Source organism: Capsicum annuum, chromosome 10, assembly GCF_002878395.1.
Source record: "Capsicum annuum cultivar UCD-10X-F1 chromosome 10, UCD10Xv1.1, whole genome shotgun sequence".
NCBI classification, from domain to species: domain Eukaryota; kingdom Viridiplantae; phylum Streptophyta; class Magnoliopsida; order Solanales; family Solanaceae; genus Capsicum; species Capsicum annuum.
Window position 1 is genome coordinate 203,113,724 of NC_061120.1, and position 16,160 is coordinate 203,129,883.

Consider the following 16,160-nt stretch of genomic DNA (forward strand, 5'->3'; position numbering starts at 1 on the left):
TCGAAAATTGAATCGTTAAGGACTAAAAACCAATAAATTGAAAACCGATAAAAAATATCTTATTGGTTTAACTTATTTAAAAGTCGATAACCGATAATACATAAAATCGAACTGAACCAACCAATACACACCCCTACTTTTAGGGGCCTGCAGTTTCAAATAAACAGTACCAGCAATTACTCGGGATGCGTGAAGGAGGGAGGGGAGGATGTAGACTTTGGACGTGGTGATGCAGATGTGCATAAAGGAGGATGTGGACGTATATATGGTGTCTTCATATACGAGGGAGTAGGAGATGTTCCACAACTTCCAACTCCAGAGCCAAAGACTTAGGCAGCAACAGATGAGACCCAGTTGGACATCATGAGGCAGTTCATTCGCCGTCTTTTCATCCATCACCATTCATGTCAGGTTGTTCATCCATGCTCGAGTCTCATAATTTCTCCAAATATGTCGCACCTTCTTGGGTTGATGAACCCAACCGACAGTTATATTGTGACATGTCTTCTCGAGACTTGACTTTCACTCTACGTTTGAGTTTTGACTCGATAGAATTTGGAGATGTGGCGGTTAGTATTATCAATTACTTCATTAATTTTTTATTTCTGTTTTTTATTATCTAATTTTTTATAATAAACTATTAATCAATCTTAAGATTTCCTTTGCACATCGTCATCCATCCTGGCTCAGACCCCCGACATGGTTTCCCAATCTACGCCTCACATAGTGCATGAGGGGACAAAACCCTAGGTTAATATTTAGTAAATACAAGGCTATTTCAATTGTGTTATTTTCAATATATAATTTTTATTTGGCTACTTACTATATTAGTACCCTTTAGATTTATGATTGGGCTCCGTCATCTATTCCCGATCTCACATCGAAGACAGGGATGAATGATACATCTCATACAGTCATAGAGCTTTTCGTTGACACATATGTGAATAATTAGAAAAAATAAAATTTGCATGACTACTCGTATTTATAATATGTTAACGCATCATATTTTTCTGTATTTTTTTTAGCTTCCATCTTTAGCACTTTCTGTTGTTCAGGATGCATCTCATAGACCAATGGATATTACAGAGGTGGTACGGATAATTATTATAATATATGCACTAATATTCAAAAATTGTTTAATATAATTAGATTGAAATTATCTACTTATGTATAATTATTCTTTGTAGATTCCAACACATAAGAACAATCGTAAAAGCAAGCATTGTGTTGATCCAGTTGCTGCTATAACGAGGAGAGACAACAGAGATAAAGACGATTTTACACATGGGGAGCATAGGCCACGAGCGTCGATACGACACAGGAGTTATGACACTGGAGTTATGGGACTTCAATTTAAACATCTTTCATCGTTGCTTGCTTGTTACTTGCCCTTGGGCTCTTGGGGATTACATATACATCTGTGGAGGCTGCAAATCTACGTGTTATATTAGTATTAGCTTTTGCAATCACTTGTAGTTACATATATCAGGTAATTCAAATAATTTAATTCAGTGGAATCTTTTATATTTTTTATCTTGGTTGGTGGTTGTGTGAAAGACAAGTCAAATTTGGAGGTCTAAATGGAACTCGGAACCAAAATAAGGTAAGTTATAAATAAAGTGACCAAAATAGGTCACCTATTTAATAAGTTACCAAAATAGGGTAAACGTAATAAATTATTACATTTTTTACTTTTTTCTTAACGGACAACTATAAATTATTACGTTTTACAAGTTTTTTTTATAAAATATAATAATTTATTACGTTTTATCAAAAAAATATAAAACATAAAAATTTTATGACTTACACGAAAATCTAAATAAAAAAATATAAAATGTAACAAATTCTTACGATTTACACATCACCACTTTAATATCTACTTTTTCTCAAAATTGACAAATCGTAAGTAAAACTTACGATGTACACTTTTAATATTTGGCTTGGTTGCGCTAACTTTAATTTTATACCTTGAACCACCTGCGTGACCATAGATTCAGTTTTTTTTGGTGTAAACAACATAAATCCCTTAGACAATGAAAATAATTACACAAAATCCCTTGTTATTTTCTCTTTCCTTTTTTCGCAAACATACGCATACATTTGGTCACATATTATACATTATGTATAATGTAACAGCTAATCTTATATTTAAGGTAAGAGAATCTTTAATTATTTTATAGTTCCTTAATTAAAGGCAATAATTACCCAACATTAAGTCATTTATTGTTAGAACATGTAACTGATATTTGAATTTTAAACATTTTGTTATACATGATTTTTTTTTCCTGTGATTCATGATCTGAAAAGTCAAAAAACAATCACTTTTTTCTACACCCGTTCTTCAAAACTACTAAAATCTTCTTCTACATACGTTCTTCAATATTAGTAAAATCAATATGAATATCCCCGTATTGTTGCGATATTCTAAAATTTGGGAATCAGAAATTAATGATACGTCATACAAAAGTGACGCAATAGTAATTTTGGTAAATGCGGACGAATCGATCACAACCGCAGGACTTGCGGTTTCTTTCCAAAGGAATCATGAAGAATATAATATGGTTTTCTGTGTGCGGATGCTTTAAATGGTTTTGGTTGTATAAATATTTTTTATTAGTTTTTTTTTTGAATGCTGGAGCAAGTAATATATTTTTTTTTATTGATTATAGATGTTAATTTCTTTAATCAATGATTTATAGTAGTATAAAAATTTTATGCTTTTTCCCTATATCATAGTTCTTAACCATATAATTTAAAGTTAGAACATGATTATAAATGCACATTAACTATGTAACTTACCTTCCATAGGAGTAAGTAATTGTTGAAACACACGGTATATTAAAATGTTGTACATTAATAGTTAATGTGTAATAAATGTATGATATAGCATTATACGTTTTTAACATGTATGAGGTTCGAAATACAATAACGAAATTTAACTGAATTCAATTTTTTAAAAATAAAATTATATACAGTATCATTCCAGTAAATTTACGAATGTATAATATGTTTTTATACAGTCAAATCAATGTATAATAAATGTGTCTTTCTAGTAAACGTTTGAATGTATAATAAGTTGTTATACATTCAAAGAAATGTATAGTGAAACTGTGTCATTCCAGTAGACTTACGAATGTATAATATTTGATTATACATTCGTATCAATGTATGATATAGCATCATACATTATAAATGTGCATGATATTAACAATTTCTGTAATTTTTTTACAAGTAATAAAAGTTTTACAACATGTATGTTGTTATGTAATACATACGTTTAAAACGTATTAGTCTTTAGTTCAATGTAAGATTCACTTATAAGCAAAGGTACAGAACAGAAAACATATTATGTGTTCAAAATATAATGTCAGATTAATTAGTAATATGTTATTTTAATCATTAACAAATAAGTGAAAGGGAAATTCAATAAGTGAAAAGAAAAACCCCAGTAAATATTTTCTTTGGCTTTGGCCTTTAGTTTCGTCCCCCATAGTTGGTCAAAAATATAGCGTAATAAGCACCCACAACGCCTAACACCAATAAGTTCATAATTAACCCAGTCCTTTAAGGGCCGTACGAAATTTGAATAAATTCCAATCCATCACTGTTCAAGATCTATACATAATAAATTTCTTCAACAAAAAATTCAAATTAAAAAAAAAGAATTACGTAAAATAATAATCAAAGGATTTTTTAAATTTGATTTTGTTTTGTTATTGAGAGTGTTTATTTGATTAATTCGGTTTTAATTTTTTTTCGAAAAAGAAAAAAAAAATAATTTTGGGTTTATGACTTTCGAGTAGAGAAAGTGAAATCCGTGGTTAAGGAGAAGTGAAATGGTAAGGAAGGAGGGAAGGTAAAATTAGAATTACAGCTGCTACTCATAATGGCATACTAAATGAATGGAGAGAAAAGGTAGCAAGATTTTAGGAGAAAAATATCGAGTATAATTTGGAGCAAAATATGGTTGTTTGGAATGTATAAGAAGGAAGAGAGAGAAAATAAAAAAGGTAGGGATTTAAGTAATTAATTTGGGATTTTTGTAATTTCTTTTTCACATGGATGTAATGTAATAAGGTAAAGTTAGCATGTGTATATTTGTAATTTTTCCTTTTTTTTGTGATAACGATGGTGTCTAGGCCATGTTGCTTGCACCTCGACTAACAGTATTTTTCTTATCCCTTCTTGAGGGTGGAGGATAACTAATTTCGAGATAACTTGTTTTCCAATCAAATGACCCCTTAGCTTATAAATTATTTTGTAGTAGTTATAAACATTGAAATATTCTTTTGTAAAACAGTTTAAGTCTCTTTAGTGTTCTTCAGTACTGTTTTCTAATGAAATGTAATAATTTTTTAGCTAAATATTGTGCTATTCTAAGTATTCTTTTTTGTTCTAGCACTTGTATCTTAGTATCTTTTTGTCTTCTTTGGTTTGATTGTAGGGGCTATGCTTCCGTATTGGTTCTCAGCCATGACAATGAAGAGTGTAGGAAGTGCAGCTCTGAAAATGGTTGAAGAAGTTCGCAGGCAATTCAATGGTATCCCAGGGCTAATGGAAGGAACAACGTAAGTTTTACTTACAATTAATTTGGTATAAAGTGTACATAGTAAGTTTTACTTATGATTTGTCCATTTTGAGAAAAAGTAGAGATTAAAATGGTGATGTGACAAAACACTAACTTTTTTATTTAAACTTTTATGTAAATCGTAAGAATTTATTACGTTTTATACTTTTTTATTTAGATTTTCGTGTAAGTCGTAAGAATTTGCTACGTTTTATATTTTTTTTGATAAAACGTAATAAATTATTACGTTTTACAAAAAAGTCAACTTCGTTAGTTGACTGTTAAGAAAAAAGTAAAAAACGTAATAATTTATTACATTTATCTTATTTTGGAAACTTATTAAATAGGTGACCTATTTTGGTCACTTTATTTATAACTTGGCTTATTTTGATTCCGAGTTCGTCTAAATGGGCACCCAGAGAAGCTTCCTGATGTTTGTTGCTCTTGCTACATTATAATTCGGGAAAATTAACTAAATAAACTTATAAGATTGTTTATTGCAAGTTATAGCAACTCTTTTTAGTTTCAAGTTATAGCAACTTTCATTATAAAAAAATTTTAAAAATATATTTTTATATATTTTTTATTTTTTTTAAAAAGCATATCAAAATCATTATTGAAAAAAAATATAGATTTAATATAACTAAATTCTAATATTCCTTCGTTAAATATAGTTAAACTTAAATAACAATATCTCTTCCTTAAATATAGTTAACAATTACTAATAGATACCAATCACCCCACTATTCTCTCTTAAGCCATTTTTTTTTTCATTTTTAAACAATCTGATTTCTTTTCCACCTTCATATGCATTCTCTTTTTTTCTTTCTATCAGAAATTATTATTTCAATAAAAAGCTTCCACAAGTTGTTGTTGTTTCATATAACGTTTCAATATTTTTATTGAAAAAAACGTTCAATAATCTGTAAAAAATTAAAAACGAGACACACAAATGTGAATTGTGCTAATTTGCATTCAATCATGATATATCATGGAGGGAGATGAGATACCTCAGGTATATCTTGGTTATTAACTTGATATTTTGCATTTTTTCCATTTTGAAATATATATTGTCTAATTATTGATTAAAAAAAGAAATTCAGAGAAAAAGTTAATATTGTTTTTTATATTTGTTTTTGATTATGTGATGGTGACATGTTGATTATTCACGAGAATGTGGTGGAAAGTCACAAAAAAATATTGTTCAATTAATTTATAAGTGTATGATTATTGGTTGTCAACTGTTTTCATTCGGTCATATTACATTCAGTAACCTATTATGATATTATATTGGGAAAATATTGTATTTTCACCCTGAACTATCCATGAAATTGCTGAGATACACCCGAAATTTAGGAGGGTCCTATTACCCCCTGGACTAATTAAAATCGTATTTTTGACAATCTTAGTGCTTACGTGGCACATACGTAGCACATCACTAAATCAATACACTGAAGGTCCACATAAGCACACGTATGTGTCATGTAGCCACTAAGGTTGCCAAAATACGATTTTAATTTGTCCAAAGGGGTAATGAGACCCTTCTAAAGTTTGAGTATGTCTCAGCAATTTCGTATATAGTTTAGGGTGGAAACTGTACATTTTCTCTATTATATTTATTGTTTCAGAAAAATTTTTTATTTTTTAATTTTATTGTTGTGTATGTTTTGACAGTATTAAAATATGTTAAAAGTATCGAATTTAATATGTTTATCATTTTTTTATTTTTGATGGGTATGTTTTGTGAGTTTTAAAATATGTTGTAATTTTTTTAATTACATATCATTACAGATTATTCAGTATTAGTTACTTAACAATTCTTTATTGTGTTTTCAGGTAGACCTAAAGATTTATCTATTTATAAAATTATGTATGATGCAACTACCAAGTATAAAGAATTTCTAAATGCAATAGCTTAACAGTTGAAGACTGACATTACCTTAATTCAAATTGAGATTGAGTTTTTGATAAGTGATACATGCCCACCAATGCTCATACACAATGACACGGGAGTAATGGTTTATTTAGATAAAAAAAGTAGTATTATTAATTTTTTTTGTTAAATATCTATTGTATGTGACAACAAAATATATGTCAATGGATGTTAATGAAAATATAGAACAATCTGTTATTTGTGTTGGTATAAAAGATTCTGCATACAAATGATATATTCTTATAATTATTTTCGTGTATAAAATTAGTATAGTACACAATACAATATCCATGAATTGTTTAATAAATTATGTTAAAATCAATTTATATACTCATTTCATACTTAAGTAATACTTTTATTTTGAGTTCTCAATGTATTAAATTGATATTAAAATTGGTATCAATGAAGTTTCGCATATATCACATTTGTATTGAATGAGTTTTATGAATGTGACAATCGATAAGAAAAATTATGTTTTATGTTACATAACTTTTTTAGTGTATGTAATGGATATTATATGAAAATTATCAACATAAGTATTGAAAATAAATTAATTGATTTGATGTCAAATAATTTTTTGTTGCAATAAAAAAAATAATCAGTATTAACCATGATTGATATTGGTGTTTGCTTTCTGGCAGAAAAAGAAAAAGAACATTATATAAATACTATGTTAAATATCAAAACTAAACTTTATTTATACCAACAATATTATAAAGACAAAGAGTAATGAGCACCAATAAAAATCAAAATACAATATTCATGTCAAATGTTACTAATTGCAAAATCGAAAAATGAATAATTTGATGTAGTTGATATCAAATTTAATACTATCTGATGCGACTTAGTTCATATCATTTTCATTCAACGATGTAAAATACGAAGCAAATGTTAAAAGTAACATAACATTATATAAATGCTACATAAATACAAAAAATAAACTTTGTTCATACAAACAATCTTAGAAAAATAAACGAGTAATGAGCACCAAAAAATTAATTTAAATTATTAACTATCTTAGAAAACCAACAATTAATAGAAAAAATGATTCAATATCAATTTTATACCAATTTAATACAGAAAAAAATCAAATATTTTCAAAGGATGGTGCCAATCTAGAGTTTGATAGATAAGGATTGAGTTCTGCATCAAGTAAAATATTTACAAATTTGATATTCTTGTGAACCAAAGACGGTGAACGAACTTCATGCAGATATCTAAAAAGAATGCTTATTTTAGCAACTAATCAAGAAACTTGAGAATAAGAAGATGGAAACATCATTATATTAAATATGGTGGCTAATCAATGACTGACAACGTATGCTTGATTCTTTTAATGTGCAGATAATGAATTATCTTCTTGCATGTTACACAGTGGGATCGCTAAATGCTTATTCTTAGAAAAAATCTCTAATGAAGAAACAATTCCCTCCACATTAATCCTTTGTTCAAATGCAACTTTCAAGTATGTCCACCACATGTTTGCTTTAATGTCTGAATGAACTGGAAGGTCAAATTTTGAGTCCTCGTCTTTGTATTCATCGTCGTACTTGATTGTTGTTGTGTCTTGTTGTTGTTGAATAGAAGAATACAATTCTTCCTAATTAATTATGGGGTTGTTATTGTTGTTGTGGTTTTTTTGTTGGTGTTTTTTGTTGCAACTATATGTAGAAGAAGAGCTAAGAGTGAAACAACAACACTTTGAGGTTCAAAGAGAAAGTGTAAGAGGTTTCTTGTTCTTGTTGGGACGATGAAAATGGATAGAATAAATTTGGGTAGATTAAGGAGCAAGAAGTAATTGAGGTAGACTGCATAATCAGAGGTAATATAACTTGCCATAATTATCCAAAGCTTTAAATTAAAATATTAAAAAATTATATTTTTTAATTTGTCATAATATAACTTGTCATAACTATCTAGAGGTAATATAACTTGTCATAAGGAAATAATATAAATAATAAATATTAAAAAATTAATTTTTAAATATTTAATTAAAATAAAATTTTCTAAAAAGTTGCTATAGCTTGTAATTATTTCTTTAGTCTAGTAATTATTGAAATATTTTGCTACATCTTGTAATTAACAATTTAATAAGTTTATGTGGGATAATTTTCACTTATAATTTCTATCAGCATGTCAGTTTTGATTTTTATTGATAGTCATGTTGCTGCTTCTCAGGTATGCTACTCTTAGTGGGTTCTTTCCAGCTTAATTATGATCGACAGGGTTCATTGAATTGACAAGGAAAAACTTGTTAAACTTATTTTAGACTGTCAGGTTACCTTCGAATATAATAACTCCCTTTCACTTGAAGCTTCTTTGAATACTACATCTCTGTGTAGTTATTTAACATTTTTAGTAAAGCTTGAGTTGTATCCGTTTTACAAATGTAGGACAAGGAGAATGGTGGGATTTCAGATAGGCCAGATGATGCAGTTGATGTCTTCCAAACTTATTTTGGGGTCACTGGTAAGGGACAAATGACATTTTCTATTGTGAAATAACTAATGTATTTTTTTTCGATTATACGATGGTTCAATGACTGTTAAAAAAGATCTTGGCATAGGATGCCACATTCCTAATGTGTTCTTGAATAAGTTTTTCTATATGAAAATCCTATAGAAGCAGTGCTTCTATGTTGTTCTATTGTTCAAAATCACGATTTTTTAGAAGTATGATTGCTCTTGGCCTTTTTAATATGTTATTTATTGATGTAATAAAACTCTATCAAGTAATGAAACTAGAAGGAAATTTAAGGAATTTTTAAAAAAATTCAGTGTTTTTACTTATTTCTTTTGATTTTTTTCTGCAATTCAGGGCTTTCACTTCCTGAATATTCAGAAATAAAGCCGATAGATCTTGCTTATGCTTGTTGATGTTGTAAATTGAGTTATGCTTGGCAGATAGTTTCTAGGATTTTCTCCATTCTAGCTCATCACTGCATTCTCTTGATGTGAGAGATTAGTAGAAACAGTTTCACTTGGAAGACTGATTGCTTACAAATGCTACAACATTTTTATCATAATGACTTTAGGAAGAAGCAAATCAAAGAACAGATTTAGGATTTTAAAATTGATGGGTTCAACCTTTTAGCTTTTAGCACGTTATTATAATTTTAAAGTTACAGATTTAGATTTGATATTTGTTGGTATTTTAGTGATTTTTTGTTTATATAATTCTATACTCTGCTAAAAATACTAGTTTCATATGAATCCATAGCCGAAGCTTACATCTTGAAGAAAACAACATCAACGTAATAGTTGTCCATATTTCTACAAATGTAATATATGTTCATTAGATAAAATGGGTCCACGAAAAATATTTTTTTTATTGAAAAATGCTCCTAAAATAAAGTTCACTAAACTTAGTGCAATATATTTAGTGGGATAATATTTTTTTTTTTGTTTTACGCATGGTCAGCATAATAGGATTATCCTAAAAGAAACATATTCACATTTTGTGCTTGTATGAACATTTCCGAATGCAATATCTATGTCTTTGATATAAAATTTTATCTCTTAATTTGATTCAAAGTTGGATTGAAACATGGATAGTTGTGAACCATTCGTAGCATAAAAATTCACAAATTCAAATAGAGAAATTGTCTAAATTTTAAGTTAACAATTTAGTAATTTAATTTATGGACTTGGTCTCCAGTATTAATGAAAAGTTATCTTGAATGATAACAACAACATAAAATCACGTGACATAATAAGAGGTTAAAGCATTAGAATGATAACTGTTAAACAATAGAGAAATACTATTATATCTGTCAAAATACAACATCATACATAGACCAATCAAAAAGCTATACTAATTGTTCTTTCATCTAAGCGAGCCTTAACTTCACCATCAAACATAAACCAATGTAAAATCCTCTTTCAACGGTATAAAAAAGTAAATGAACATCATCACATTACATATCAAACTAATGCTGAAAATTAGCTTTAAGATCCTTTGGATTTTCAGCTACTTTTATTGTTTGTTAGTCTTCTTCAACAAGCCCAAAATCACAACATTTACCTGATATGAAAATTTTGGATCATACCAATAAAAAAAAACTCAAGGAGTATGAAATAGGGATTCCAGTTCATGAAAAACAAAATTGTAAAAATTACTTATTAAGAAAAAAAATAGAAAATATAAAAATTACATACGCCATAATACATACAACCGAGGAATCTACGTCCGAGATTGTCATCCGATCATGAAATTTTAAAAATTGGAGGAAACTCACATCCACAAACAAACCTCCTATTATAATTCATGAAGCACGAAATTGTAATTTAAGTAGCCAAGATAGAAGCAATTGAAGGCGATAGAGGAAATTAAAGAAAAATTAATTTGAAAAATTTTGAAACTAATGAACGAGTAGGGAGAATAAAAACAAAGAGAAGATAGAGAGGAAGGTTTTGACTGACTGATGTCTTTGATTGACAACACAACTTTATTAATGCAATTTCTGCAACCTACAAGCTACATAACACACATAATATATGCACTTTCTACAGTGGACTTCTCTTTTGACAGACTAATGTCTTTGATTGACATGTTAATTTTTTATGACATTTTCTGTAATCTACAAGCTACATAGCACATATAATATATGCACTTTCTAGTGTGGGCTGCTCTTTTGAGTGACTAATGTCTTTGATTGACAACACAATTTTAAATGACACATCTTCTGCAATCTGCAAGCTACATAGTGCACAAAAGACTAATCGACTGATGTCTTTGATTGACACAACTTTATATGAAACATTCTTCTATCTACAAGGTACATAGTGCACATAATATATGAGCTTTTTAATGTATATTTCTCTTTTGAATAACTGACTGACGTCTTTGATTGACAATTCAATTTTATTAACGAAATTTGTGTGAACTTCGTACCTTTGTTCTTTATGTTATAAATAATACATTACAAATATAAATAAAAATATTACATCTTACAATATATTACGTTAAGCTTCAATGAAAAGTTGGTTCGATATTAGTAAAATAAAAAATGAGAGAATTTCAAAAAATCCTGCAAAAGTATTTGGGTGCTATACTGATTTCTCAAAAAAAATGGTATGATCATATTCGTCCATTAAAAAATAAACCTATTTCTTTTTGTAATGATTTATAAATTGCTGGACACATAATTGTCGGAGAAACATACTCCTCTAAAGCTGAAGATTTTATTATTTGGGGTGAAACACTTTGGTGGACTCAATTATATTCTAAATGATGTAATTGTGAGGTATTATTTTGATGACATGATTTGATCGTTTTACAGGCAGAGTCCACGATATTTCAAATATAAGTTCAGGGATGAAACATAAGTTATAGAACACTTGAATTAGGAAATATTAGAAATGAGAAAAGCATCTGAGCTTTTTCAAGCATTAGATGATCTTATCTATCAAGGAGCAGATGAAGAGAAGCATTAGAAAGTAATTGAAGATCAGAAGCTACATCGAGATTCTACCTATCTGGTATGTCCAATTGTTAACGAATGAATAAGCTTTTAAAAATATTTACCCTGACATTAGATTTTGTAACGCCATATTATTGTACAAATCAATTGAGTTTAGTTGAGCCAACACAACAAACTAGTTCAAAATGGTGTTTAGATCCTAGAAAAAAAACACGAAGTCGATGTAGTTCTTGAAACTGACGAAGAAGATATGTAATTTTTTTACATTGTACGTTATGTTACACCTTTGTGCTATAAAAAAAAATTAAAATTTTATATCATAATAAAATAATTACACCAATTATTAATATGCAAATACGTAATACAATAACATATAAAGCAATTCATAATAATACATACAATTAAAATCATCTCATAGAAGTAATAGCACCACCAAAAATACTTGTTGCTCGATATGCATTAGCATTATACTCTCTCGATAAGTAGAGTATTTTTGGGAGAGACTACTTTGTGAAACATTTATTTCATTAGAAATATGTGTGCTGGACATGACCTTTACTTTGCGCAAAAAAAATTTATTTGTAATCATGAAAAATGAACTTTTTGGCCAATAGTCCTCATCACTAAGTGAAATCAACTGGCCAGAGTAAGCTCTTTTGTACTAGGTCACAGAGAATTCTAATGAAATAAAATTCCATGAAAGATTTTCAACAAATTCGAACACCCTAATGACATGAGAACATGAAAAGTGATTTGATTGCTATTTACCACACACATGTTCTTTGCATCTCATTAACAATTTTGCTTACTACCACCCTTTTCATGGTAAGAGTTGAATGTCCTGACTTCAAATATGTTATTTTCCACAAGATAATTTTGAATACTATGCATCTATGTTTTTTTCTGTATTCCTCAAATTTTTTTGAATGGATTTGACATCTATTTTTGTTTGTCAGCCAATAGTTGTTTTGAGTATTTTAATCTCTAAATAAAATGATCCACAATCATGTTGTAAGACATTTTAATCATTGCAGTCACTAGTAGGCCTCTAGCGACTTTAGCAGGCCACTGAATGACTCAAAGTTATTAGTTGTGAGCATGCCCCATCTCCTTCCATCATCCTTGTGCATGGTCCATTTTCTAAGTCGATCTTTTTCAACCACTCGTATGCTGGCAAGTGTATCTCCTTGATCAACTTTATTTGTAACAAGAATTTTTTCTCCTGAATAGCAGTTGCAGCAGCCCGTAGTAGGTTATTCAGTCGGACACTTTTGTACGTCCTTTGATAATTGGCCTTCAAGTGCCTTAAACAATAACAGTGATAGACAAAAGGAGCTTACCAGTTATGCTATATAGAGACACTTTCAAGTATGTCGTGGTGTCTATCAGATATTAATGTAATACCTTGACGACCACACACGACATGCTAATGCAAATCACTTAAAAACTTGATCCACATATCAAGGCTTTCATTCGCTGCTATTGCAAAAGCCAATGAAACAATGGAGCCATTGCCATCCGTACCTATCGCATTCAACAACTTTATAGCATACTTATCATACACATGTGTTTCATCTATCTATATCCCCGATCAATATAACAAAAATCATCAACACATGGCTTAAACGTTCAAAACACATAGTTGAAAATGCGGTGATCAACTCCCTCACGTCGTTTGAATCACTATTCATCGACAAAGCCTAAATTGAAATGTCTCATAGCTGCGATGAACCTTGGCAATTCACGAAGCGCCCTCTCAATTTTCATAGACTTGTTCAAAGGCACGCTTTCGTCTAAGATACGTCTTTCGCTGATTAATTATTTTGTGATACTTATTAAGAACGGTCATTTGGCATTCTTTGATAGGATACCTGTGAAAATTACACTTAATAATTGTAATTAAAAAGATAACTACTGATTTACATAGTCAAATGAACTCGATAAGAAATAGTAACTCGGTACTTTTCAATATACGACAGAAGAAGAGTTGCAATCATATCTATATCCAAATTGAAGTAAGCTCCGCGATCATCACCCATATTATAAGTGTGTTCGCTAGTATATTTTTTTATTTTTCACAAGTTATTACTATTATCCTTGGTAGCACAAAGTTTAAAAAGAACAACTTTGATTTACACGCCTGCTACAAATTCTCAAGACTTTTTTTTCCGACTTAACAAAAAGCTTCCTCTCTTCTTTAATATGATAGAGTCTAACTACTCGTTGCAGATCTTTTTTTGTCTCGAACAATATCTGACGAGCAAAATAACAATCATCATTTAGAAAATCAGCCGATTCACGCAACACATCAGTAGGGACAAAATTATTTTCATGCATATCCATAAACACATTGGGTCCTTTCTGAAAATTATCAAGAAATAAAATTCACTAGAATAAAAATAGAATCTATTGTTAGATTGTGACATTGGTGTCGACCTTTGAATCGATATTTGTGAAATTAATTTTTGTTGAGAATAAAGCTCATGGACATGGATCTTTGTTCAGAATTGAACCTCACACCATCATCACTCGATGACAAGTCACAGGGACATTCACCTCCATTAGCATTATTAGGCGCACTATCATCACTCTGTGACAACTCGCCATAATTTGCTTGATCGTTATTTTCAATATCTTCTAGAATGACATGCTCACCTCGCGTGACATTATTTTTGTATTTTATAAAATTAAATATTTAATATATTTAATATATGTAAAAATATAAATAAATATAATAACAACTATATTTAACCTACAGATAATAGTTGGCAGCACCAAAATTCAATGATAGAGGAACATTTGAAGATGTTTCAGCGTTGTCCATCCATCTAAACTGTGATGATTGCCCATAATTATAAACTTGCCCAAAAAATTCATCATTATTCATCTCACACAAATTTAAGCCCCTGAAAAAAATATAACAAAAATATGACGTAACAAATAAATACAAAGAAGTGAAGATAAATATTATTAATAATAAAATAAATTCATGAACATTAACCTTTAATTCAAAGTTTTGTTCAAATCAGGTATTGAAGATTGTGTTGGTACATTACCCGACATGATATATTGAGAAGAGTTCATGTCGAAAAAATTTCTATAATGAATTAAACGGACATCATCAATACTAGTTGGATTCTCAAGTTGTGTATAGATATCCGTCTATGCAGGAGAGTGCATATGGCGAGTTGTCCACTCCTTCTTAACATAAACTTTAAGAATTTTTGAATTTATTTGACTGAAATAATCATAAGGAGTCCTCAAAAATTTAGCCAACGACTAATTTCACTGATAATTCATTCCCCATAATTTACCAGTCCTTATGATGAGAAGGAATTTGCATATTGTCCGACAATAGACAAATCATAATCGTCATTTTTAATTTTCATCTTTCTAAAAATTGAATCAGCAAATCCTTGATAACCAATTGAAATTGGATACTGACGTTACACTTGAGGAGAAATACTAAAATATATTGTATACCCTCATGGGCAATTTCACCGTTCTGAAAAAGTGTAACTTTGACACGTTCATTATTCATTCTCTAAGACTCAAATGAATAAAAATTTAGTTGAATTATAAAAACGTTTGAAGGTGTTGGAGTGATGAAGATGAAGTATGCTCCATACATATTCTCTATATATAGAAATTTTGAAAATCTGTTGAAGAAATTGAATATTTGATATAGTGCATATAAAATGTGCAACATATTCAAATTTCATATCAATACGAATGAGACGTGACAGATTAACCTTGACATGTTAGAATCAGTTGTGTCATAATGGATAGTGCACAAATATTGTGCACTATCCATTATATAAAAATATTAAACAGTGCACAAATTTAGCGCACTATGTAAAAAAATTAAATAAAAGTACAAATTTAGTATATACAATAGAAGGAAGCGCCAAATTAGTATATACAAATGTAATAGCATAGTGCACTATATGAAATAAATGAAATAGTTTGGTAATAAATGAAAAAAAATAAAAGTGCACTAAAAATAAAAAAAAATGCACTATGTGAAATTAGGGGTGTGCATCGGTCGGTTCGATTTTATATATTATCGGTTTGATTTATCGATTTTTAATTTTTAAATATGTTAAATCAATAACCAAACCAGTAAGATATTTTTTATCGGTTTTTAGACCTTAACGGTTTGATTTTCGGTTTAACCGATAAGAAAATACTCATAAAATAGAAATAGTAGTAACTAACATGAAAAAAATTGAATCTTA

The 16,160-nt window shown here is 29.2% G+C and overlaps 1 pseudogene; it reads right to left on the reverse strand.

Annotated features, from left to right (window-relative positions):
• Positions 1–14,674: 14,674 nt before the first annotated feature.
• LOC124887868 overlaps positions 14,675–16,160 on the reverse strand; it is an 18,494-nt pseudogene continuing 17,008 nt past the window's right edge.